This window comes from Crocodylus siamensis, chromosome 3 (assembly GCF_052110815.1).
Source record: "Crocodylus siamensis isolate JL-2025a chromosome 3, ASM5211081v1, whole genome shotgun sequence".
NCBI classification, from domain to species: Eukaryota; Metazoa; Chordata; order Crocodylia; family Crocodylidae; genus Crocodylus; species Crocodylus siamensis.
This window is the reverse complement of record NC_143397.1, coordinates 64,625,440-64,651,901: the sequence shown is the minus strand read 5'-3', so window position 1 is coordinate 64,651,901 and position 26,462 is coordinate 64,625,440. Positions and strand designations below refer to the sequence as shown.

Here is a 26,462-nt window from a genome sequence, read left to right as displayed (position 1 = left end):
CTACAGGGAATACCTGATGTTCAACTAGCTAAATGGGGATCTTATCACAGGCAGGGTTCTCATCTACTTTGCTTTAGTTCAAGAGCATCATAACTCCATTAACATCAATAAAGTTACTGCTTGTTCACACCTATGTGACATAAATCATAATCAGTGCAAATTCCTTGAGAAGTATTTTTTTCTTTTGATCTCTGTAAGTTTTTAGTATTGCAACCTATGTCCTGTTTGTATCCTTCTATGTATTCTAAAGTAAACACGTCTCTGATCAGTGTATACGCTGGCTAAATTGATAACTTTGAGGTTATAATTTCTATTTAATCTTTGCACGGAGTTAGTGAGGATAATTAACTGATGAGTCAATTTTCCCAATAAATAGCTGCTAAGCATATACATTGTACAGTAGAAACCAAATATTAAGACACTAATTTTATGTAAAGGCATCATTTTATAATATACTGTATATATTACTGTACTTGGAATTTAATTAATATTAAAGATATTATAGGAGCTAAGATCACATTGAGGTTATAAAGATATATTGAAACAGTACAAAGTTAATAGAGCAAAGGCTGCAAATTAGGGTAGTGCAATTTGTTTCTTTTATTCACAGTGAACTGTGAAGCAGCATATTTTTGATGCCTTGGTTTTATTTTGATAAAGAAACTTTTCTTTCTGGTTTCTTCTAAAGTGCTAAGAAATATTGAATGACATTATTTCATTAGGTAGAACACTGTAGGAATTTATCAGGCTATGTGTCTGCTGGAGGTTGCATTGATCTGATTGCTGTGGGCAGTTCTACTCTAGATGTAGATAATGCCTTTGTTTAAATGATCCTTCAATCCCATGTCCTTGTAGGGCATATGGTTTTCAGAATATCTCAGGAAACAGTTCCTCTGTTATTTACAACAGTCTACATTATTTGAGGAAACTATTTGAGAAGGTTTGTTGTTTCAGACCTGGCAGCTACATCTCAGTGGAGTTGATGAACTATAAAGAAAAGGGATTCAGACCAAAAAGATATGAGACATTCTTGTCTATTAACATTAATTTATGCTTTCATATTAGTCCAGGGGCAGGCAAAATATCGCCCATTGGCTGGATCTGGTCCACCAGGCAATTTCATTTGGCCCACCAACTAATTGTAACCCACCCATTCCTTACTCCCACCAGGGTGGGTATGAGAGAGATTGGGCATGTGGGGACCCTCCCCCATGCTCCTCCCATGGTGCACAGCCCTGGCAGGTAGCAGCAGCAGCAGCAGCAGCATGCAAGGGCACTTGGGGAGCTTACACCCAGTGCAGGAGCTGAAGCCCAGTGGTGCACAGCTCCAGCTGGTGCTGCACATCATGGTGAGGAGTGCAGACCCTGCTGGGCCATCTCTGTTGCTGGCACTCCCCATCATGCATGTGCAGCCCCCACACTTGTGCAGCATGGGAGGGAAGCCCCCCACGCTGAAGGCAGCTGGCTCTAGTTTGTGGGGCTTCCCTCCCATGCTGCATGAGTGTGGGGGCTGTGCGTGTGTGGTGGGGAGCACCAATGATGGAGATGGCCTGGTGGGGGCTGTGATCCTCACTGCAATTTGCAACACTGGCTGGAGCCATGTGCCACTGGGCCTGAGTGCCCCTGCCTGTTGCTGTGCCATGGGGGGAGTCTGGGAGGGTTCCCACATTTCCCCACCCTGCCTTACACCCCACAAATGCCACACACCTGCACCATGCCCCCACAACCACCCACATATAGACAACCTCCCAACATACCCTAGGCCCCCTATACACACAACCATACCCCCTCACCATACACCCCCCACAACCTCCCACATCCACACACCACCCCACACATACACCCCAACCACACACCCTCACACAATATACAAAACTAAGAATTTATTTTTGAGTTACTATGCAACCATCCCTATATACAGAAGTCATGACAAAATATTTTTTGTAATAAAATTAAAATATGTTATAGTAGGTGTTTGACTGTTAGTGTATGATTTGGGGAGTTTTTTGGTTCTAAGATGGCAACCCCCCTGCCCCCCAAATTATTTCTGGGGGACACGGATAGGGATTTTTTGTGACAAACAAACATCAGGGGTTAGGGGGTAGGACTTCTGGTCCCAAGATGGCAACCAGAGGGTGGGAAACTGTCAAGGGACAGGGCTACCTATGTAGCCCTTGCAAGCTCACCAAAACTTGTTAAGTGGCTCTCCATCTGAAATAATTGCCCGCCTCTGCATTGGTCTGTAGTTTTTTGCCTGGACCCCTTTTTTTGCCATTGCAATGTTTCTTCGGCTTTGTGTTGCACTGATGATTTGAAGAGAAAAAACAAACAAAGAAAAAAAGAACTTGTGGTCTTGTACTTCCAAAAGTTTTGTCGTATCTATTTATTCTGAGAGTGAAATGATATATTTGGCATACTGCCATCATTGCAGGTTACCTTCTAAACCATTCTAAATCTGTGGCACGTTAGGTATTGTTAAAGTTAGAACCATTTCGGATTAGGCACAGGTTAAGGCTTAATTCCATCTCAGACCTGCGCAACTGTGACTTGTCATGAGAAGGTCTGGAGAGCAGGGGCATGGCCAGGAGCTAGGACTCTATCCCTCCTGTGGGAGAAGAGCTTTGTGGTCTGGGGAGCAGTGGGGGTAAGCCATGGCAACAGCACAGATCCTCAGGAAGCATGCGTCCCCAGGCATTCATGCTGTCTGTCATCTCACTTGGCACTAGGTAGCCCTTTCCCTTCTCCCTACCCAGGTACATGGGAAGCCATCCCCTCCTCCCCAAATTGTTAGAGGAGAGCTGTCTAGATGTGGAGCAAAGGCTTAGCTCTCTGAGGAAAGGGCTGCAGGCCTGGCCTCAGCCTGGGGTGTCCTGGGGTCTTTGGAGTCAACAGAAGGGTGCTCTGTGGGCTGGGCTCATACCTGCTGTGGGTGAGTGAGGGTGCTGGCTTGAGGTCAGTAGCACCTCCTGTGTGATAGAGCTTGGGAAGACGAAAACTTTTTCAGGGGTAGAGGGTTGGGAGCCATGCATCACGGGAAGCTAGGTAACTGAAAATTGGTCACTTTATCTCTGTGGAGCAGACTAACAATACCTTATCTCAAGCCGTGTAGAACAGCTCAAAGATAACCCTTTCCTGAAGTAGCATAACTTTAAGATGCTGAAAGGGTACTTAGCACAGTTTAACCCCATGTAATGCATGGACACTCCCATTTTAAGTGCCTTTCAAATGGTTTGTAACACCACCCTCATTCTCTAAATTAGGGGGCCAGGATTTCTTACAGTGCGGAAAAAAAATGTTTTGCTCATTTAAGGTTCTCTTTCTTTAACAAAAAATCTTTCCACACTGGCATGAAAAGTTTGACAATGGAGATGCAGAATTATGTGATTTATCTGCTGTGCCTCCCGGTGAAGGGTGCAGATCCTTGTGCAACACTCGGTTTTTCTGCTGTCTTCCATCCAGGATCAGACCTTCATCTGTTATACCCCTTTTTTTTTAAATACTTCATTTTAGTTCACATAGATACCATAAATAAATACCAACACAGACTGTTTACAGTTTTCCCCCAACGTGGTTTGGGTATATATTTTTCTGGCTCTTTAAAAAATGCTCTGGCAGCTCTTTATAACTATATTAAACAAACCTTCAGGGCAATAGACAAGACAGGATATTATTCTGAGATTAAGAGAGGAAAATGAGAAAAAGGACAGATGGGTATAAGGGAAACTAACAAAGACAAACTGAAGAAGAAGAGGATCATACTTGGTTTTCACTGCTAGAGAAAACTACAGCACCCACTGTGTGCTCTCAGAAAGTGATAATCTCATCACTGAATTTTTAAGAGCCTAATCCACTTCTTCACTTGCCTTTTCTCTCCATGCTTGGAAACGAAACATCAAAAAGCGTTAATATCCATTATGGCTAAGATCCACACCAAAGGGACAATTAGTTAATCTGCATTAAAATATTTGTTGGACAAATTTTCTTCCCTGAACCCACTTTGAGATGATTATTTATTCATTCCTAATACTTTGATTTTTCAGAGGGTTTGACAAGTAATGTATAAATGAATTGTAGCCTGGACTGTCACTCAGTGTGCTATCACTCTGATTCTACGTATTCAAGGATTACGATTTTGCAACTGCAGATGTCTGGGTCTTGAGTAATAACACACAAAATTGTCAGCTGCCCTATGTCAAGGATAACTGCCTCTTGCTGGGGAGTATAGACCAAAGAGCTAGAGTGAGGTCTTCACACCATGAGATCTCTAATTAACTGCCAGAGTTTGGATAGGCAAGCCTAGAATCAATATATTAAGCTTCTATCAAATGTAAAAATCGTAAAACCAGTGGCATAAACCAATTAGGTGTCAGAGGAAAAATCTTTTATTATATGTATATCAAAGGTACCTAATATTTAATTGATGCCTATTACTTTCAAATCTAATTTGTTTCTCTTTAATTTTACATGAAGTTTAACAAATTATTATGTCTTTTCTTACGTTATGCTTATTGCATATTTAACTTGCTTAATGAACTATTGTAGGTTATAGGTAACCATACTTGATGTGCCACTTATAGCAGATTATAATCTATGCAACGTTAATGTTTTGCTTTTGCCAATTTTTTATTAACATGCTATATGTAGCCCAGGGTCTGGCATACGTATACACATTCTTTCTTTCTAATATACCTCTTATGGGATACAAGCAATGTCATAAAGATGATCCATTCAAGGCCTCGAGGTCTTATTATTACAACACATTGTACCTAGGAGAGAAACCACATGTCCTCAGAACTGTTCAGGTGGTACTAACTGCAGCAAATGATCTAATTGGTCACATCTGCCTGTTACTGTGTACTCTGCATTTTCCATGGGATGAGCTTAGGTTAAGAGAGTGTTTGCTTCTCTCTTCCCAGCATTGACTTTCTGTTACTGCTGGATACCACTGCTACTGGGATTGGTAATCAACTGGGAAGTTTCTACGTATAGGAGACGGTTTTTCATAAGAGCCCGTTCTTAGTGAATGGAGAATATTCGTGCAAAAAGAAAGACTGACCTGACCACTCTCAGCACCAAGATGCATGATTCTTTTCTTCATTTAATTCTCCTTGGGCATGTTTGCAGTCACATCCCAGATTCATGCATGCATGCATAAGCACACATGGAACGCATTCCCATACACACTCAAATAAGCCTAAACTAACACACACTAACACTTACATAAATAAGCAAACCATCAATTAATTAACCAATTTGTATTTCTTATAGGCCCAGAAGGAAGAACGTGGAAATTCTATACTGTTGAACTTCTAACTTGGGAGATAGTTAGATAAAGATAAATATTGTTATGTATTATTTATATAACATTCAGAGCCATGACCTGTTTGTTCAGAAGCAAGCAGCAGTAGACAGAATGTAGATCATTAATTAAATGGGCAAAACCTAACGGTTGGAGCCAATAGTTAAAATATGATAAAATAAAAATGTTGGGATACATGGTATATATTTATGAAAAAAGAAAAAAATGTCAAATCATATATGCAAAACTAAATGTTAGTGTAATATGAACATTAGGTACTCCTTATGGTTAACTTAGTTAAAGTATTATCATATGGAAGTCTCTTTCTAGAAGAGGCTGTATTTCTTATTAATAGCATATATAAAACTCATAGGGCACTGTACTGATTGCTCTTTTGTCAGTAAAAAAAAGTTAGGTTAGCGGGGGAAAAAAACAAAAATTTCAATTACATTTACAGCAGCAGCTGAAGGGGAACAAAATCAATGAAAGGAGCATACTTATTAGAGACCTGCAGTTGCCATAAAACTGAAACTAAATCACACTGACAGTGTCTGAACTTCAGATAAATTGCTTTGAATTCAGAATGGGAGCCTGGAGAAATAATGGAAATGATATTGCAGTTGTTGAAGAAAGGGATAGAATTTTTACATCCATTGCTTCCCTGGATCTTGAAGATATTTTCGGAATTAAATGCTGTTTTGTTGTCTGTATTGTTGTTGTTATTTTGTGTATACAGATTCCTCTTGTTTGTCCAACAGATAGAACACCATTGTCAGTTGGTCTGGTGCCTCCATGGTAAAAAAAATTAGGTTATTTTGAGGCATGAAATGTTTCTTCTTGTTAGTAGCTAAACCAGTCTCTCTCAGCTAAGCACCAGATCTTATTAAATACAGGCAGAAGACAAGAGGACAATGCACATTAAGATGTTCAGTCAAACCGGCTCTTTCCTACAATGACTTGTCTAACCACTTACTTCATTTTCTGTGACATCTGCATGGAAAGAAATCTCATGTAGTTTCTTTCATTAGTGTTCTTCACCAGCTGTAACTGAGCTCTTTAAACAAACCGCATTCAACTATTGGCTCCAACCGTTAGGTTTTGCCCATTTAATTAATGATCTACATTCTGTCTACTGCTGCTTGTGAGAGACCTTGTGGAAGTGGTAGATCACAGGCTTTTATACAACCCCTGTGCCCTCTGGATTTTGGTCTCCTGTGCTTGACATGTCTCATACAGTAAGTAAGAATAGCCATTATGGCAGAGAGTCCCCTGGGCTACCTGTGAGCTGTAGAGAAGCCCAGAAATCTTATAGTTTTCAAAGCTATTGACGCATTCCCTCCTCCTACTGAATTTTTAAATGTGTGTTGGCAGGGGAGAGGGAGGGAAGTTGAGGAGAAGCACAGAACCACTAAATCAGTTCCAGTCTCTGTTAGCCCTTATAGATTTTGTATGATATCTAAGTGAGACTGCAGTGATATATAGGGGCTAAAAAATAGCCAGACTTAGCTCTTATATATTAGCATTAACATTCGTGTTTTTTTAACCTTCATTCAGGCAACTATAAAAATGAAACACCAACTTAAGAGGAATACATGGCTTGAAGTTGAAGTTGTTATATCTTTACAAAGGGACTAATATACAGCGATTCTTATAAATTATCACCTCTAGTCAATACAGTGTTAATATTTGTAAATATATCATGAATGTTAGAGACTCTATCTTACTGGCTGGTGAATGTTTGTCCTCTGCATAGTTTAGGAATAGAATCCATATTTCTAAAAATATATACCCTTTTTTGTCTCCTTTCTAATAACCTAACTTGATGAGACAGTTTCTCCATCACCAGGATGCCCTATGTTTTAGCATACTACATCATTAACATTCTAATATCTTGGTGTTTTTACAAACAAATCATAAACATGCTAGATAATTTCAATACTTCATAATTTGTATAATAACTGGAATTCTTTGCATATATACAATGCTTTTATCAGTGGACCTTACAGAGGTTTACAAGTATTAAGATCCATAAGATGTCTGTGCAGTAAATTTTGGTGGGTGTTATCTCCATTTTACAGGAGTTAAATTTACAAGAGAATCATGAAAAGATCATGAAAAGAGAGGTCATCCAAGATTATATCATGATTTAGTAGTAGGCAATAATATTGCAGAGGAAGAAATTAGGAATATTCCTGGCAGGGGGCCCAGGGGGTAAGCCCCAAGCTCTGGTTGGCAGCATCAGGTGGTGGAGGGGCTGGCTTGAGCATGAGGGTGCTAAAGTGCAGAGCTAGGTGGCAGGCAGCCCGCACAGTTTAGTACCCTTGTGCCCCAGCCAGCCCCTGTTGCCATCTACATATGTGTTTTGGCTGAGTTAATTAATTTACTTGCCCTAGTACTGGTGCATGTGTAGATGGTGATGTTTTATTGCAGAATTAATTAGTCAACTCTGCAGTAAAGCACATGTGTAGATGCACTCAGTACTTCATAGAACAAAATACCTCTAGGAAATATAAAGAAGTCTGGATGCAAGCTGCAACTTGATTTTCTGAAACCATGCTCGCTTGCACCTCAAGACTGTAAAGTCTCTTTACTTGCTAGTAGAGCTGTGTGAAGCTTTGGTTGCTGATTCAATTTGGAGGAGATTCAGCCCAATTTGGCAGCCAAATTTCCAAATCTGAGTTGAACTGGGAGACCAACAAAAAGGTCCAAATTGATCCGAAGCCTCCAAATTGAGTCAGAAAAAGATTTGGAGGAGATTCAGTGATTTGGGCAGTCCCCACTCACTGCTGTAGGAAGCTGAATCCAGAATCTGTGCCAGTAAGGTGGGGGGGGGCAGGCTGGAGGAAGGGTGAGGGGACCATCGAGGGATCTCCGCCAGGCCTCATCCCCTGCCTGTTCCCCCAGGTCCCCTGAGCACTCCCCACCCCCTCCCAGACCCATCAATGGCTGGCCCACCTGGTCCCAGTGTCCTGGCACTTTAAAAAAAAAACAACAAAAAACCCTGCACTCACCGGCTCCTGCCAGGTGTGGGGGTGATCTCCACTGCCCCGTGCTGCGTGGGAGGCTCTTTTATGAGCTCCCATCCCCTGCCCATTCTCTTAGTTTTGTCAATGGCTGCCATGCGCAGCCCCAGCATCCCAGCGCTTTAAAAAGAAAAAAGCCCCACACTCACCAGCTGCTGCAGCGGCCATTGGGGCCTCTAGGGGCTCATGGCAGAGTCCCTCCCATGCAGTGTGGGACAGTGGGGAGCAGTGGGGATTGTCCCCCCACCTGGTAAGAACTGGTGAGTGCAGGCTTTTATTTTTTTTTAAATGCTGTGATGCTGGGGCCAGGTGGGGCAGCCATTGCCAGGGCTGGGAGAGTGGGTGGGGGACTGGGCCTGTTCAATTCAGAGATTTGGTGGTGGCCGAATCTCTGAATCAGATTTGGCTCAATTGATTTGGGACAGTGATTCAAATCACCGAATTGAATCACTGTCCCCCAAATTGTCCAAATCTGAAGCAAATACTAGCCACTTTGCACAGGCCTACCTGCTAGTGCACCCACACATCTCTGTTCAACAATACTTATTTTAAAACAAACAACCCCCCCATAATTTTTCCTTGATTCTAGCTGCTAGTGTTGCTGCCCTACTCCTGATGCAAGTGTGTATATACATACTTTGTAGGCTAAAGAGGAACCCCCACCAATAACTGTCCCCCTTCTTTATGCTACAATCCTGCATGATGTATATAGAGGGTGACAAACTCTTTTCCTTCTTCCATTACTCCATTTCAGCCTGAGCTTCAGTGAAGCAGTGGCAAACTATCCAGTGACAGCCAAGTTCATATTGTTGTTTATAGCAATGCTCTATATTTACACTTAATATCAATAATTCTATTGGTTAAAATATTGATAATTCTATAGGGTGAATAGTGAGATGTTCAACAAGGCTACAATCAAAATCTCTGTTAAATTCATAACATAAGATTATGAGAACTGCCATTTTCTGGGGCCAGACCACAGGTGCATCTTGCCCAGTATCCTCTGTCACAGTGGCAGAGAATAAGTGCTCAAAAGGAGAGTCAATAGGGTTTTTTCAACTGTTCCTCTTCCCATTTGCAGCTTCCAGAATTTAGGATCTAGGAAGTTCTGATTCAGTGTCCGTACCCCAAATTCTTCTGCTTTTTGAAAGTTTTTCTAACAGGAAAATGGGAGTGCAGTATTCCATCATCAGAAAGGGACTTTTTTACTATCTAGTCTAATAAAATTAATAGTCAATGCATGTAAAAGCACTGATGTAAAAAATTGGTCAGGGGAGAAATGCAGAGATAGTACATTATCTCAGAGGACTAATTTATGCATCTGCAGTTGCAGGTTATTTTAATATTTTTTTTCCTTTAAGAATAGTTGATATTATTTTTGTATCTATGCTATTTATATACTGGTTAGTACTACTTAAGGTTCACACACTGAATTTAGAACACTGTGAAGTTCAATGAAAGATGGATACCTCTGCAGAAAGTGATTTCCACATATATTAGTGCTCTCATTTTTCAGAGAGAAGAACAGTATACTTGGTTGGTGCAAAAAGTGTTTGAATAACATGAGCAATAAATAATTGCATGCGAGTAAGAATGAAGGAGAATGTATGTGAAAATTAGTAATCATAGCTGTGTGTCTGCATAAGTGAGTGAGTGAGTGCATGTGAAGGTGTCTGTATGTACAGAAATTTGTTAATAATTTCCTGTAATTAATTTCCTGTAATAATAGCAAATAAGTTCTGGCTCTCAGAAAAAAAATCTGCTTTTTTTTGTCAGTTAGTGAAGTTGAAATATTTTGGCTTCTCAGATGGAATTATCTTTGATACTCGTCATTTTTGATTCTTTGAGTTCTACTAGAGCTTGAACTATGTTTTGATGTAAGCCTTAGATCCTCTGTGCCAAACTTTGCTTTCCAACAAGTTCAGTTCATAATTCTCAAACAGTTTCCTTGATAATGATTTATACCCATGGTCGGGTTTCTTTTTTTTTGTCTTATTTCTTTTACTTATTTATTTGTATAGTTTAACATTCTTTTATACACTTACAAATGCATTTGGATGGTAACATATTTCTTCAGAAGTTTCCTAAGCAGAGATACATATTTTATCCTCTATAAAGTCAAACTGTTCAGAACTTTAAAAGGTTTGTTATTTAGGTACACATTTGATGAGCCAATATAAAAAGTTTGCTTGAACTTACAGACTGTTTAGATGGAAGATAAATCTCTAGGTTTGTCTTGAAATTGTTTATGTCTGTTCTTAGCTGTCAAATACCTCAGTGTTCAAAACTAGAGGTGGGAAAGATGTTATCCACATAAGACATGTCAGTACCCTTCATATTTTTCTGAACTTTCCCCATTCTGACTCTTTTCAGAATGATGGCTATTTTTCATCTGGCAGCGGTTGAGACATAATAATAATTTATTGGCATTTCCACTTATGCTTTCATCCTAGAGTTGTGCATTTAAGAGCATAACCAATGAAGTCTTCAAGAGTAGTTTTCACTAGGTGCTGATCCTAGACTGAAAGCCAGAACTTTTTGTTGATGTAGTCTGGCGGAAATGCTTAAGTTCATTTCCCATCTGGAAGATATTGCTGAGATTTAGTCAAAAGTAATTATTCTCTACCATTCATGGTAGAGGCCACTGGAAAAAATGTATTCAGGTCTCTCTTCAACTGAAAAAGTGCTTGTTCTAATAGTCTTCATAAGCTCCAGCATGGGCCATCTCCTATTGTCATTCTCAATTAATACAGCAACGGGGCAGATTCTGTTCCTGAGAGAGCAGATTATGTGTGATACAATAAGCACATCTACACACGACATTGTCTAATTAGCTCTGCAGTAAATCACCAACGTCTACATGGGCAGTGCTATTAGGACAGAGTAAACTAATCAACTCTGCCATAGGATAGTACTGCTAGATACAAGTACTATCCTATGGTGAAGTTATTTACTACGCCACAGTGCATGTATAGATGCTGATGGGGCTGGCTGGGGCACTTGGCTGCTACAGTATGGGGACTGCCTGCCAGCTAGCTCTGCACGAAAGCATCCTCATACCCCAGCCATCCCCTCTGCAGCATGTTGAGCCAGGTTGGAGCAGCCCCAGGCTGGCAAGCTGACCCTTGGGGCCCCCTTCTAGCCAGGACTGCACTACTGCAGCTTGATGTGCTGCAGTCCCAGGCACACATGCAAACAGCATGCCTGGGAGCAATAGTTTATTCAGGTGTGTTAATTGCATGTGTAGATGGACCCAGACAGGTTAATTACAGACATTATGGAGTCCTGTCTGAAAGGGACGGCATGTATTTTGAATGAAGAACAACCCTTGTAACTGCCAAGACAGGGTGGTTGGTGGACCATGTGCAGATCACCAGAAGTAGTAGTAGTAATTTGAGTTCGGAATTAGTCCTAAAGTACTATTGGTCTGCTGGAGAGAGTGGTTTAGGGATTTACTCTTTGTTGAACAGTTTGTTAAGTAGATAACAGTAAAACTTGTCAGCTGCGTTGCTGGAGGTATGTTATACATCATTTTAAAAGTATTTCAGGAGTAAAATCCTTGGACACTTAAAGTATCTTTATGTATTTTTTCTTTTTATATGTAAGTACTGATTTTGTGTATTGCAGTCCTGTGCTGGAGGTGGGATGGGGTGGGTATCTTGTGGATTTCCAGAATCCCTTCCGTATTAAAATGATGCCACCAAACTGAAGGGACAGTTCAAATGATTTCCTGACTTCTTTTGGAGTTCAACTCTCTCTAGACACTCATTTATTATTCCTGCCTGAAAGGATTTATCACTGAGGCTTATAAAAATACTCTTGAAGAGCACATTTATTTTTGCCTTTGCCATGGAACATATTGCACCAAATGGCTGGTATTTCTAAAAATGTCTCAGAGGGGGGATTCCTCTGACAGCCTTATAAGATCTTCATACACAGTTCCAAATATAAAGTATGTAGGTTGAACCCTGGTTTAGTATTCATATGCACTGTATAATTTTCATGAACAAAGTATAAATATTTCCAGCAAAGTGCAGCCAGTGTAAATTCTTTACATGACTCTACAAGCCAAAGCATCCTTCATACATGAAATGTATCACTAGCTAAGTGAGAAATTTTTGGTGGGATCCTTTGTTAAAATTACTGGTAGCACATTATTAGTGTGCTGCATACTCCACTAAAACATTTTGAGATACATGAACGAGCCCTTAAAGGTCAATAAGCTGAATCAGAAACCACTTGAGAGAATAGAGCTGCAGAAAAATATTTTTATAGGTATGGCCAGAGATGAATTCCTAATAGGTGTATCCTATAAAATCTGTATGGATTTTGCACAGGATTTATTCAGAAACAGATGAGGACTTTATTTTCCTCCTAGTGCATTTTTCTCCAAAGATTGCAACTAAAAGCCAGAATTATCAAACATTTTAATACATGACTTGAAGTAAAAGAACTTGAATCAAATGGACATTTTCATGCTCTTTTCAAGTGTAGTCATACTGAAAACAATTTTGATCAATCCTGTAGTCTTTTATCCAGAGTTCCAGGGGACAGAAAAGGAGTTAAGTGGGACATCGATATCTATCCATGCTGCAAGACAGGTCAAGGGATTGTGTTTTCCTGCAGCCACTTTCCCATAGAGATCTGTACTTTGTTCAATATCATACAAAATGGTCTGAAAATAACTGCAAAGGACTGGGTGTTCAGAGGCTATATTTTTCCACCCTCCTGGACTCACTCTTTAAGGGCATTGTTCAAAGACTTAAAAAGAGGCTTCATTTCTACAAAATTCTTGAAATGCAGTTCACCAAAGGGTTGTTAAATAATTTTGTCGATCCAGGTAAAACTGTGGTGCTTGAAGGCAAAAAGTTAGTATTACTGAGTTGGTAAAATATCCCTTTTATGAAAAACAGATGGTAAGTAGCTCCATGGATGAAAACAAGATAAGGAGAAGGGATGTCTGGGGATGAAGGGGTATGTGTAGAAGAACATATGTGACTGACACCTACTTCTGCAAAATAAAGTCTTACACTGAGAAGAATTTTGTAGAAATGGTAGAAACATAGTAAAACATGTAAAAATATATAGATATCATATGTAAAAAATAAATAAATAAACAAGCCTGAGCTTACTTCTATAGCCTAGCAATGAGGCTATGTGCCAGGGTGGGAAGAATCCCAGATTCTAGTCCTTTCTCCAGAGACTCCTTATGCATTTTGCTTGATAAAATTAATAGGGAGCAAGGCCCCATGTCCATTTCCTTTTTTCTTATTTTCTGTCTAGCCTCATGTATCTTGCATTCCTCTTGATGTAGCTTTTGACAGGAGGGATGAATAGTTCCAGTTCCTTGCCTCTTTCACTTCCATCTCAGATCTGCCTATAGCCTGGTGGTTATAGCAATTTTCTGGGAAGTGGGAGTTGTGAATTTGAAATCCTTTGGGCAGAAGTGGCCAAGGAAGCTGGGTCTCAGTGGGTCACTTGAGCAAGCATATTAAGGCATTTTATAAAAGGTGAATGGTACTACCACCACCATTCTTCAAGAGGAGAGAGTATGACAAGGTCCAGAAACAGATTCTGGTGTCCAGTCTCAGGTAGGTGGAGTGTTAGACTCGCCCCTCTCTTCCAACTTTTCTCTGAACCAATTTAGACATGACCTCCTTGCTCATGAAGCTGCTTGTTGTGAATCCCACTGTTAGATGCCTATTTCTCTTCACTTGCTGCTTCACACACCCATTCCCACAGACATGCTTATGGTGAAGCTGCTCACCAGTTCTTTTCAAATCCATTGGAGAACAAAAATCAAGAATGGCCACAGAGAAAAGCCCATGGTGTAAATGTAAATTTCATGAATTTGGCCTTTAGTGTCCCCATACTTCAGTTACCTGACTGTAAGATGGGTGGGGTTTTAGTATTATTAATATTTCCTTTCTTCCCTTAGTTATCTTATCTTTTAAGATTGAACATTCTTTGGGCAGAGAACTTCTCTTACTGTGTTTGTACATTTTAACACAATGGCTTGGGACAGACATTCAAAAAGCTTGAGCCTGAATTGATTCAATCTTTGCAGGTTAGTCTAACCTGGCTAGGCTGAACTGGTTTGAAACTGGACAGACATTCTCTCGACTGAGGAAATTGAGGCACATGACTGCAGTGGCTCACTGGGGGCACTAGACCAGCCCTCCTTTCCCTTCTGCAGGAAGCAGAGCTGAGGAGGGCATGGCTAGGTCCCAGCAGGACTCTCTCATTAGAGTGGTCTGCCTGCACAGTCCCAGGCTTTTCCCTGCTGGCAGCTCAAGGGGCGGGAGTGTTGCCAGCTCTCAGCTCTGGGCTAACACTCTGAGGCAAAGCGGGGGTGCAGTGCATGCATCTGCTGATGATATAGAGCTTTTCAACCTCCCTACCTGCTTCATCATATTGTCTGTAGCAAACTGACAGGCAAGAAAGCCATCCAGGGGGCTGATAACAGTCTTTATCATCTGATTAGCAAAACAATAGCCCCTCTCCACATTACTTCAAACTTCTTAAACAGTTTACCAGCTGACCTTTTGATTAGCTCCAAAAGCCCTAAGTAGTCACTGTTCTGTCTGCCTATCCCAGTGAAATTGGAGAGAGACACACACAGACACCTCTCAGTGTTAGCTAGCATATCACATACTGGCTACAGTCCGTGCTGTGGCAGAGAGAAGAAAGGGATCTCTGCCTAAGCAGCGAGTGGTGAGATGGGGAAGAGGGGGGCGTGAAGAAGCCAGCAGACCCTGCTGTGCCTGTAAATCTGTGCTAAGCCAGGAAGCAGAGGGGAGGAGCCAGCCCTGCTGTGGAGCAGAGCATGGTGGGATGCTGTGGGACTCAGATTTAAGTTAAACCAGAAAGGGATCTGAGACAGACATTGCATAAACTGGTTTGAGGCAAATCAGCTAAGACTGACACTATATTTAACCAGGTTTATCTCAAACCAGTTTCAGCCATTTTCAAACTGGTTTATATGCATTGAACTTCTGTTCTATTGCAGGTTTAAACCAGTTTCTGTGTAAAGTCTGTTCCTAGCCAATGAGGCCTCAATTTTGGTTGTATCCCTCAGAATCACTGTAAGAGAAAAGTAATCTTGGTGGATATATGTCAGAAAATTTGGAGGGTTTAATTTAGCCAGCATTGTAACTCTAGAGCATAAAAAGTCTTTTATATATATTTCACTTTCTATAACTTTCTCATGGCTGAAGATATTTACACTAAAAATAAATAAAGTGCACTTATTGGACAGGCCATCATAGAAAGTTTAATCTCCAATTCAAAGATGATTTTTTTTCCAGAAAAATATTAGCATGTGAAAAGTGTCAGGGAACTTTAACTATAGTAACTGCTGCTAGGCAACCCCTATCATAAAAGAAAAACATCATGATGAGTACATTTCCATTTAACCTAGAAAGGAAAGGCCTGTAGTCAACATTCTTCTTTTTTATGATTTAACATTTTTCTTTTATTTATTTCAAAAGCCAATTTTACATTTCATTAGGTATAACAATATGTCATCAGTCTCACATACAATTACACACAGAAGAAGTAATATATAGTACATCAAAGTTAAATATACAATACAGAAAGAAACAAAAGGACAAAGCACCTTACCCTGAATAATCCAACCATGCCATAGTGATACCATGCCAGAATTAGACAGCACGAAGCAGAAAATATGTCTATAAATATAATTGTTTCTCAAGGAAGGGCTTACAGTAAGCCCCATGATGCAATATATAGAAGAAAACTAAATTCATGTTAGAGAGAGGCCTCACAGAAACTTTAGATCTGATCCCTCTACTTCATACCAACATTTTGAGAGATTTACTTTTTATCACTCAGTCAGAATTTATCCTAGTGGTTTGGTTCTGGGTGAGTTTTTTTATTAAAAAATGTGGTGCACTCATGACAGCTACTGATTCTAAAGTTGGAAGAGTACTTGGGACCCTAACTAATCTTTTGCTCGCCCTTCATGATGACCTGAAATCCTGAGGTAATAGATTCTGAATCCTGAATCCATCTCAAACCCAAACTGCCAATCCTTGTTTATATCCTGCCTAGATACAAGCTGAAATACTTTCATCCATCCTTCCTATAAATACATCCAAATTACCACACATCAGATTACTAATGGAAATATGTATTGGCATCTTTCTACTATTACTATGATGTTATCAATACCGAGAGTGATTTTAGAAAGATTCAGAAGTGCTGATAAAAATAATATATTACTGTGAGTGCTCATTTATACCAATGAACTGTTTAAAAATAAGATATATTGTATAATATACACAGGTACAGAAAACACATGGTGTTTACAACCCCCCAAAACCCATGGCATCCATTAAAGGAGTACACAGCATTAGTGATTTCCTTTTCAGGAACAAATGGGAATCTTGTGTTAAGAAAACATACTGGGAAAAACATCCTACTGGATAGCTGATAGTTGGTAGTTGATGCAAGTGCTGTGGATGGGCATTTGCTTCCCTTGAACCTAATTGTACTATTTTGGGTTTCCAGGTCTCTAAATTAAAAGGTTGTTTGTTTTATATTTCTACATAAATAACAACCCCAGTTGTCTTTCCTGCCTAGTGCAGGGGGGGCTGGACCTGATGATCTTGCAAGGTCTTTTCTAGCCCTTTACAGTCTATGAATCCATGAATAATTTTTGTTCATTTGCCTTTCTCCAAGAGTGATCTGGTCAGCATTGAAAGCAAATCTGCTTTTGAAAGAAAGGTATGTACTGTTTTTGTAAGAAATGCACAAAATGCTAGCGCTACCTAGTAGTGGTACAACAGGAATGTAAATAATTCTGCCATAATACCTATTGTTCTAAGAGGAAAATAATTAGTTTATTTTTCATTTGAGTAGTATGAGGCAAAATGTTGGTAAGGACTTTGTTGGATGTTCTGAAGTTATGTTTTGTATAAACTTGAAAATTTTGGAATTGCTGAACATAATACACAGATTATATGTGAGATGAACCGAATAGGCATAGCAGAGTTGATCCTCTTATTCTGTAGTCCAACACAAATACATTTTTAAATAACATTTTAATGATCCTAATTCTGCCACCAAACATTTTTGGGGTATAGTAATAAGATAAAAATAAACTCTTATTGGAAAGTGTGAGCATATACTTAGAATATTTTTCCATAGAGGAAAATTTTTATCACACAGAAGTTCTTCAAGAACAGCAGGCTCATATATTGGAGACTTAGGGAACAGTGCATTTTATCTACTCTGATCCTCATGCCAAAATAAGCTGGGCACTCAAAAAAACCAAAAAGTCCCCCCACCCCACCCCAGAAGCTATCTGCATGACAACTAACGGGCAATACTGACAACTTTTATTAGAACTAATGGAGGGATGAGATAACAAAAGAGACAGTGAGAGAGTTTTTAATGGATTTGAAAGAATCTGTGTCAGTAGAGCCTGATGAACTCCACTGCAGGGTACTGAAGGAACTGGCAAAGGCTATCTCAGAGCCTCTGGCAATAATATTTACAAAGTTGTGGGAGATATGCCAGGTACCAGGGGACTGGAAAAGGGCCAAAACAGTGTCTTCTTTAAAAAGGGCAAAAAAGGAGGACCCAGGGAACTACAGACTGGTTAGCCTCACCTAGGTACCTGTGGAGTAACTGAATTATATCATAAGGAAGTCATTTGTAAGCACCTGGAAGAGCCAGCAGCCAGCATGGATTTACTGTGAACAAATTGTGCAAAACGAACATGATCTGCTTTTCTGATCAAGTAACTGCTTGGGTGGATGAAGGGAATGCAGTGGATATAGTGTAACCAGATTTCAGCAAGGCTTTTAACAAAGTCCTACATGACCTTCTTGTAAACAAATTGGAGAAATGTGGGATAGAGAAAATTACTGTAAGGTAGATAGACAACTGGCTCAGTAGCTTCAAGCAAAAAATAAATTTTTAATGGATCCATGCTAGAATACCAGGAGGTTTCACATGGAGTCCTACAGGGGTCTGTCCTAGGCCCAGTGCTATTCAATGTGTTTGTTAATGATTTGGATGCTGGCATAGAAAGCTTCTTGAGCAAGTTTGCAGATGATGCAATCTGGAAAGGATTGCAAACACACTGGAAGACAGCAGCACAGAAGGATTTTGATGCACTGGGTTGAAGCCAACAGGATGAAGTTCAGTGCTGACAAATGCAAGGCACTATACACCAGAAAGAATAATAAAAATGCAAATACCAGATAGGTGACAACTCCCTGGATGGCAGCACTATGGAGAAGGAACTAGGAGTCTTGGTAGATCCCAGGCTCAATATGTGTCTTCAGTGTGATGCAGCTACACAAAAGGTGAATGCAATTTTGGGCTGTGTCAGTAGGAGCCAGAGCCAGATCCAGGGAAGGGGTGCAGTGGTGGATTCACACTCCCCCTTGATTCCTGGTCCACTCAAAGTTTAAAACCAACTGTCTGGTAGGGCTGTGCCAAATGGCACCGTTCTGTTTTGACTTGAGTTTCGAGGTTTTGACAGAACAGCGTTTTGAATTTCATTTTGACTTGAAAACGCTGTTCAGTTTCCTTGAAACAGTGACACTATTTTGATGTTTCACCCATACGCTATAATGGGGAAGCTTGAAACAGCCTCTCTCATCCAGCAGGCAGATGGGGGCCCACAACCCCAGGAGGGCTGCAGGGGCTGTGCCAGTCCTCCTGAGGCTGCGGGTCCCCATCTGTCTGCCAGATGAGGGAGGGAAGCCGGGTGCTGCCTCCTGGGACTGGGGAGGTGGGGAAGGGAATGAGCCTGATTGCTCAGTTCCCCTCCCCAGCACTATGATCTATTGGGCTGGGAATCCCTACTGTCTGGCAGTGTCCGCAGTATTCTATTCAGGTGACAGTGAGTGGGTCACTTGATTTTGTGACTCATTATAATCTGCCTGATTCCTTCTAAACTCTTTATTCCACAGGTGTTAATGACCCTTTTCCTTTTTTAATGGTCTTAATGACCCATTAAGCAAGCTATACTTTCTTTTGCAGCTCTTCTGTCTGATAGCTGGTCCTTATAATGTAGCTTGTATTTCATAAATCTGGAGATTGGTTTTAACTCTAGCTAAAAACATTAAATCAGGTGTAGAAACAACCCAGGTGTGGAAATACGCTTCAGTGAAACTCAAGAAGGCTAGATTTTGTTGTATAATATGGAAGATGTACATGTAATTCTAATGACTACAAGACTAAAGAAACAATATTTTTAATTTTTTGCCTAGTTTGTGTTTTTGAGTCTAATATATGATATAACAAATAAATGCACATTCCAATAACTTTATTCTTGCTTTGATTTAAAACTAAATAATATAGCTGCAGGCCCCTAGCATATTAGCAAAGCTTTTAGTTTCTTTTTACCTGGAGAAAAATATATGTTGTGTTATATATGGCACCATATCATCTGTACCCCCATTTCAAAATCCTAGATCCACCTATGATAGGAGCATTAGGTGCAAGACACAGGAAGTGATAGTACCTCTTTACCTGATACTGATTAGACCTCATCTAGAGTATTGTGTTCAGTTTTGGACTCTGCCTTTCTCAAAGGACATGGAGAGGTTAGAGAGGTCAGCTGCCCATAGGCAGGAGACAAAAATGATAAAGGCTTGGAAGGCAAGCCCAACAAGGAAAAGTTGAAAGAAATAGGCATATTCAGTTAATGAAACAGGTGATTTAAGAAGGGGCATGATAGTAGTCTTCATATATCTAAAGGGATCCCATAACAAAGAGGGAAAACACCTTTTACTCTTCTTTTGTAGAGAGTAGGATGCAGACCAATAGTTTGAAGTTACAGTGAAGTAGTAGGTTAGGTTCTGACTGGATATCAGGAAAAAAAATCTTCCTGTTATAACAATAAATAGACTGCATAGGAAAACTGTGGAATCTCTATAATGGGAGATGTTCAAGAAGAGGTTGGATAAGCAATGGTCAGGGATGACCTGGGAATAGACATGTCTGGAGTGCTCTGTAAAGAGCAACAATTCAAAGCCCAGGGGCTTCCCCCTACATACACGCACATGGCTTGCTGAAAGATAGTGAGAAGATTTTTGTAGCCTGAACTGAGTGGATATTGGAGAGGATCATACTCTGTGGGTGCATCTACACAAGATGCTTTATGGCACAGTAGCACAGTTTACTGCACAATAAGCATGTGTGTCTACATGTGCACACACTACAGTACAGTACAGTTACTACACAGTAAATCTTGCTAATCACTAATAAATACGCTACCAGCAAATGTAAGTAGCAATTTTACTTGTGGTTAGTAACTGCTTAGTAGTTCTGTTGTAGATTCCTGACTGGGAGCAACTCTGCTCCTAGTCAGATGGCCATCAGGGGGCAGGAGATTGTTCCTTGCCCCCAAGAGCTATCTCATGACAGGCAGGCTCTGCCACCAGACCCCAAGTGGGGAATATGTTCCCCTGTCCCAGCAGCATGGAGCTCCAATCTTCCTGCTCTGAGTTTGTGATCAGGGAGTGGGGACTGGGATATCCTTATCTCCCAGCCCTCACTTCACCACCATGATCAGGGAGCGGGGGGCTGGGAGATAAAGATTGGAGCTGGTGCTGGTAGATAAGGATCTCCCAGCACCGGCCCTGTGAACATTGAGTTGGCTTTGGGAGATAAGAATTTCCCAGCCCACACCCTGCTACTGTGGGAGCTGGTACTGAGAGCTTCCTGCTGCTGGGGGCTGGGGAGTCTGTTCCCTGCTCAGCTCCATGAGCCCACAGCTGGGTGGGGAATAGACTGAAGAGCCTGTTCCCCACCCAGCTCCATACTACTGGAGCTGAGTTGGGAACAGGCTCTCTAGCCCCTGCCCCATGATCACAGAGCAGGGGCTGAGAACTGTCCCAGGCAGGGACAGGTACCAGTCGTGTGCCCCGATCGGGTGATGAAGGAGCTTCATAGGTGGGGTAGGTCCCAGCCCTCTGCCCTAATCTGCTGGTGGGGCAGCTAGCAATGAGGTGGACTGGGGCAGGGGGCTGGGACCTGTCCCTCCACTGCAGTTCTTTCCAAGTCCCCTGCCCCTGACTGGGGAGCTGGGACCAGGAGTTCCCTGCTGCCAGGGCAGGGGGACATTGTCCCTGCCCTGGAAGTAGGTAGCCCCCAGGGGGCAGGGTGCTATGTCTCAGCCCTTGCCAGGAGACAGCTGTCTGCTTGCCAGCCCCTGGGTTAGCACAGAGGGGAAGTCTAGAATTCCCCTTGGTGGTGGCAGGGGTCCATTGCAGGGCCCCAGGAAGCAGAAGCAGTTTGCTGCCATTAGCAGTAAATCTGCTCCCACTTCCCTGTATGTCTGGGTGCCTGACTGAGAGCATTTACTCATGAGTTGTTTACTCCTGAGTAAACTGTTCCCAGACCTAATACACATGTAGATACACCCAGTGGTCAAGACAATGAAGCAAAGCTCCACAAAGCTCCCTAGTTATGAAAGAAGTTGAAAAGAGCTGGGGTAAGATTTGTGGAAGGGACACATAAAGGGGATTTAGGATGCTGTGCCATATAGTTGTATGTAGTTTTAGTAATAGGTTAGGATTTGTATGGGATGGTTTGGAAAGGGACAACACTACCTTAGGCAGGGGGTTGGACTAGATGACATCCAGAAGTCTGTTCCACTTCTACCTGTCTTAAGATTCTAAAAGGACACTTTACCAAAACAAAAATTTAAAGAAGAAAAATGTTTTTAAACCTTGTTTAAAAGAAGGGAAACTCTGCAAAAATGTTACTTTGGAAGATGCGCTATTTTAGAACTCAAATCAAATCAGGCAGCTATGGGTTTAAGCCAACTTCTGAGGCACTTATATGTTTGTCTGCAATATACCACTGAGAATCCTAATAGATACTGAAAAAGGTCATCCATTTTATTTATGGTTGGAAGCAATAGGGATGTTTTTTCATTTCAAAATGTATGTACATAAAAAAGTGGCAAACTATCTTAATTTTTGCTAAAATGGGATAGTTGAAGGTCCACTTATAAACACTTTACTTCTTTAGTTTTCTCACAAACTGGCTTATAACAGAGGTAAGCTGTTGGCATGTGAATTATATTAAAATAAGTGGAACTGAATTTATAGGGATGTTTCATAGTCCTGATAAAATATTTAAATAAATTGTTTAGTCAGACTGATGAAATTTCAGGAAAAATTGGACTGATTTAGAAATTCTTTCTGCAGGAATTTTCTGCTCTGAATCTACCCTGAATTTTGCTTATTTCTTCCTATGTTGTTACAGAAGAAGTGTTATTCTTGACGTAACTTTTATTCCTTTTAAATGTGAAAACCAATCACACTCCAGCACTCCCAGTGTTAATTTAATGTATTTTGGATATCAGTCCTTTGCTGAATGTGGTCAGAATTTATAAAATTTATACTGATGGCTCTTGAGTGAGATTGCATTTTAGAAAACAGTGACACTTGTGAATGCTTCACACATACAAATAGTGAACTTTGTAAGTGATTATGGCTCCACAACTTTTTTGGCACTCCCAGAGAGCACTTCTTGAACATGTCCTGTGCCCACCTGCCCACACTCACATATATCCAACCTAGAAATAAGACAGTAGACCTGAGACTGTACCCCCACTACCATTCTTGAGGTCTTTGAGTCCAGCATGATTGGAAGTGATGTACAGGAATCTTCTGTATGGCTTTATCGTTATGTTTCAGGGTTTGGCATGTGCTGTGTAAGTGTAGCATACTCAAGAGCAGTAAACCTGGGCTAGCCAGGAAAGCAGAGTAGACATACCCTTAGTTATACGAGTAGTACTTTATTTGAGAAGCCATCCTACTGACTTAATTCTGGCTACTAACTTGTAAGTGTATTGTTAAGTTTGAATATAGGTGCCACAATTGGCTAAGTACATATGTTCAAAAAGCCCCTGGCAGAAAGTGCTTTAACTACTGCATTTTACTTAAAGTGCTATAGGTTTGACCACATTCCAACTGAATAGACCTGCACTGGAGGGAGTTCAATGCCTGTGTGGATTGGCCCAGGTGAGCTCCTGTACACCTCCCAGGAGGCTGCTGGATTGCCCCCCCACCCCCCAGCCCTGCCTCCTGCCAGCTGGTAAGTGTCAGAAGTGGCTGCGGGTGGGGTGGGGTGAGGGCGGAAATGGAGCCCCCCTCATAGCCCAGTGTGGGAAAACACTGAGCTGGGCTACCCCTCTTGTAGATGCTCTCAAGTGGCTGGGGCAGGGGGAAAGGGGGCTCCCTTGCCATGAGGGTCCCTGACAGCTTGCTAGGTGGGGTCTTTGTGGAAGCCAAGTCCCTGCAGTTGGGGGGACTCCCTTCTCCCCCACCCAAGCCTCTTGACAGTGGCAGCCAGTAGCTGCAGGAGGCACAGCCTGTCCCAGCATTTCCTAGCACTGGGAGCCAGGGGCAGGGAGCCCCCTTGCCACATGGACTCAGCCGGGTTCCCCCAAAGACCCCAGCTACCAAGTTGGGGGGGGGGCTCAGAACAGGGAGACTCCCTTTCCTACCACCCCAGCATCTTGACAGCAGCAGCTTCAGCAGAGATGCCCAGCCCCACATTTAACTGTGCTGGGAACAGGGGCAGGGAGAGGGAAGGGACCCCCTTGCACTATGGGCCCAATCTGAACTCCCCCAACCCCTGAGCCAGCAAGCTGTGGGGAGTCCTAGCGGCAGGTGGGTTTCCTTCTGCCCCCTCCCCCCAACCACAGTTCCTGTTGTGGCAAAAAGCTGAAGAAGCCTTTCTCTGCAGCTTCTGGTTACAGGTGCTAGGCTGCACAGGTGGGCAGGGTGGGTGAATGAAGCCCCCTGCCTCATGGATCCAGCCCGCCCACACCAACCCATAAGTCAGTCAGCAAGTTGGAGGTGGGGGAGAGAGAAGACATGAGGGGTACAACCCTTCTCCCCTCCAGCTGCTGCTAACAGTCACCATCTGGCAGGGGGACAGGGCTGGAGAGAGGGCCCCCTTCAGCAGCAGCTGTCAGGAGAGAGACCCCTGACTCCTTCCCCTGCAGCACCCCCTTGGCCAGGCTGTAGTGCACCACAGGGCTGGGGTGACTGCAGGGACAGCAATACTCATTCCCCCCACAACCCAGGCTGCACTTGGGGCTGGGATCAGGGGCTGCAATAACTTTAGTGCCAAGTCCCTGCACTTGTAGACACCTGCAAAAAATCACTTAATGCGCATTACTAAGTGCATGTGTAGCCATGCCCCAATTGCAATGTCTGTATCTAACCTTTGCGATTAATGAGGGGAGCAACCCTAATAAAGTGAAGTATATGCTTAATGGCCTCTGCTAGACTTGGCCTTTCTGTTTAATATTATATCTATCCCAAACCAGAATTATGTAGTTTTTATTTTTGTTTTTTCTTTCAGAATGGAAAAGAAGCGAGAGAGTTTCAAAGCTATTAGGATGTCTAAGGACATGCCCAGTGAAATTTTCAGACCTGCCTATACAGCTTGCATGCCTAGTTTTCTTAGGGATTTTTGAGAATCCCAGTAGACACAGTTGGCATCTGAATCCCTTAGAAATCTGCTCCTTCCATCATTCTTAGGAGCCATACTTATTGCATATTAGCTACACTTAATATTTCTTTTTTATATTCATGAAGATAACTATCTAGGCTGGAAAGTTGCCAGATCTTATTTTCACTGCCCATTTCTGACATATTTTTTTTCTGAGACGCTATTCTATATGTTTGGTTGGCTATGCTTGGAAGAAAGTTTATTCAGCTAGAGTAACTGATTAAAAATAAGACAAAAAAAAGTATTAAATTATCCCAGTTAAGAAAAAAGAAAAGTAATAGCAAGGTTAGTTAAATAGGTATCAACTCTATTTAATCTAGAAAACGATAGCTACAAGCTTGAAAAACATTGTCAGGACTCTTAATTAGCAGCAAAATTAATAGATAGACTAGATCCTTGTCCCCACCTTTGCACAGCTGATACAGAAAAAGCTGGTCCAAAGCTGGTTTAAGGGGCAGTTGATGATTTCTCTTGATGGAGGGTAGTATGTAGCCAACTATTCTTTATACTCTGTCTCGATATAATGGGTGTATATCAGTAACAAACCACAGCATGATGGGGTGGAGTACATAGTGCTTTTCCTCAGCTGATAAAGTGCAATTTTAAATCTGGCACAACTTAAAGTAACTAGAGCTCCTCAAAATTATGCTGGGTCTGTTTTGGCCCTAGGTAGGTTAGCAAAATGAGCAAAGAGAGGTTGCTTAGTGCAAGATTCTCTCCCTTAGCAGCAATTAATGTAAACTTGGCTCAGCAGAGGCTTGAGCTTTACATTAACAAAAATTAAGTAAAATAGGTTCCAAAGTCAGAGGCACTAGAGAATACCGACATTGCAGAAGCAGTCAGTCTTTCCATCTCTGCTGCAGTCCTGTTCAAATATGTCAGAAATGGGCAGTGAAAATAAGATCTGGCAACTTTCCAGCTTGTTATAAAAAGGTGGAAACCCATAACGAACCAACACACACAACACTGCTTTCACCATCTGCATGGCTTCTAATACCCTTGTCATTTCATAACAGTAGGCTGCCAAAGCCTTTGCAAGCCAAAATCCAGATTAAAAACATGCATACAAAAATAAAAAAAACTCTGAAAAGGAAGAATATTGCAAATAACAATAATGAGAACACAGACAATGAAAGAATAAAAAGGTACACAAAAACAGCAAAAAAATCAAGAATGCCTACCAGTCCTGTAAGGTGAGAACAGTTGCAGAGGGGGATAAAGGGGACATACAGAAAAAAAGACACGACTGTATATAACACAAACTGTTGTTAAGCAGAAAGTCTTTCAACCCAAAGTTATGCTACCCTGCCATAAAAGTTTAAAACCTTTCCTACTATTTGCTGCTTCTTCCTCTTTCCCAATACTTTGTCAAGACAGATGAATCATGGTGCACTTGCTCCAGCTAAAATAAACCTTGAATTTTAGAGCTGCAATACACTCACACTTTTTTTTTTGGTTTGTCAGATGGGAAGATATTTTCCTACGGAGATTAATGTGTATGCCAAACTCTAGTATTAATAGCTGAATATTTGTCATTTTGAGAAAATTGTAAATAACCGGCAAGGCACATGTATCTTTGTAGCATCACAGGCTAATGGTTTTGGTCCTGGTTTTTATTTTAA

General features: G+C 41.4%; 1 long non-coding RNA gene across 2 annotated transcripts in view; it reads left to right on the top strand.

Moving 5' to 3' along the window:
* The window catches only part of LOC149868348 (uncharacterized), a 130,942-nt gene extending 104,819 nt beyond the window's left edge, over positions 1-26,123 (top strand). The window contains exons 1-3 of one of the 2 annotated variants that reach the window (XR_016440978.1): positions 16,934-17,070; positions 23,264-23,412; positions 24,691-26,123. This is a non-coding gene — a long non-coding RNA (uncharacterized LOC149868348). Of the gene's footprint in view, positions 1-16,933; positions 17,071-23,263; positions 23,413-24,690 lie in introns of those variants that run through there. The other variant, XR_016440977.1, reaches the window with a different exon arrangement.
* Positions 26,124-26,462: the final 339 nt, after the last annotated feature.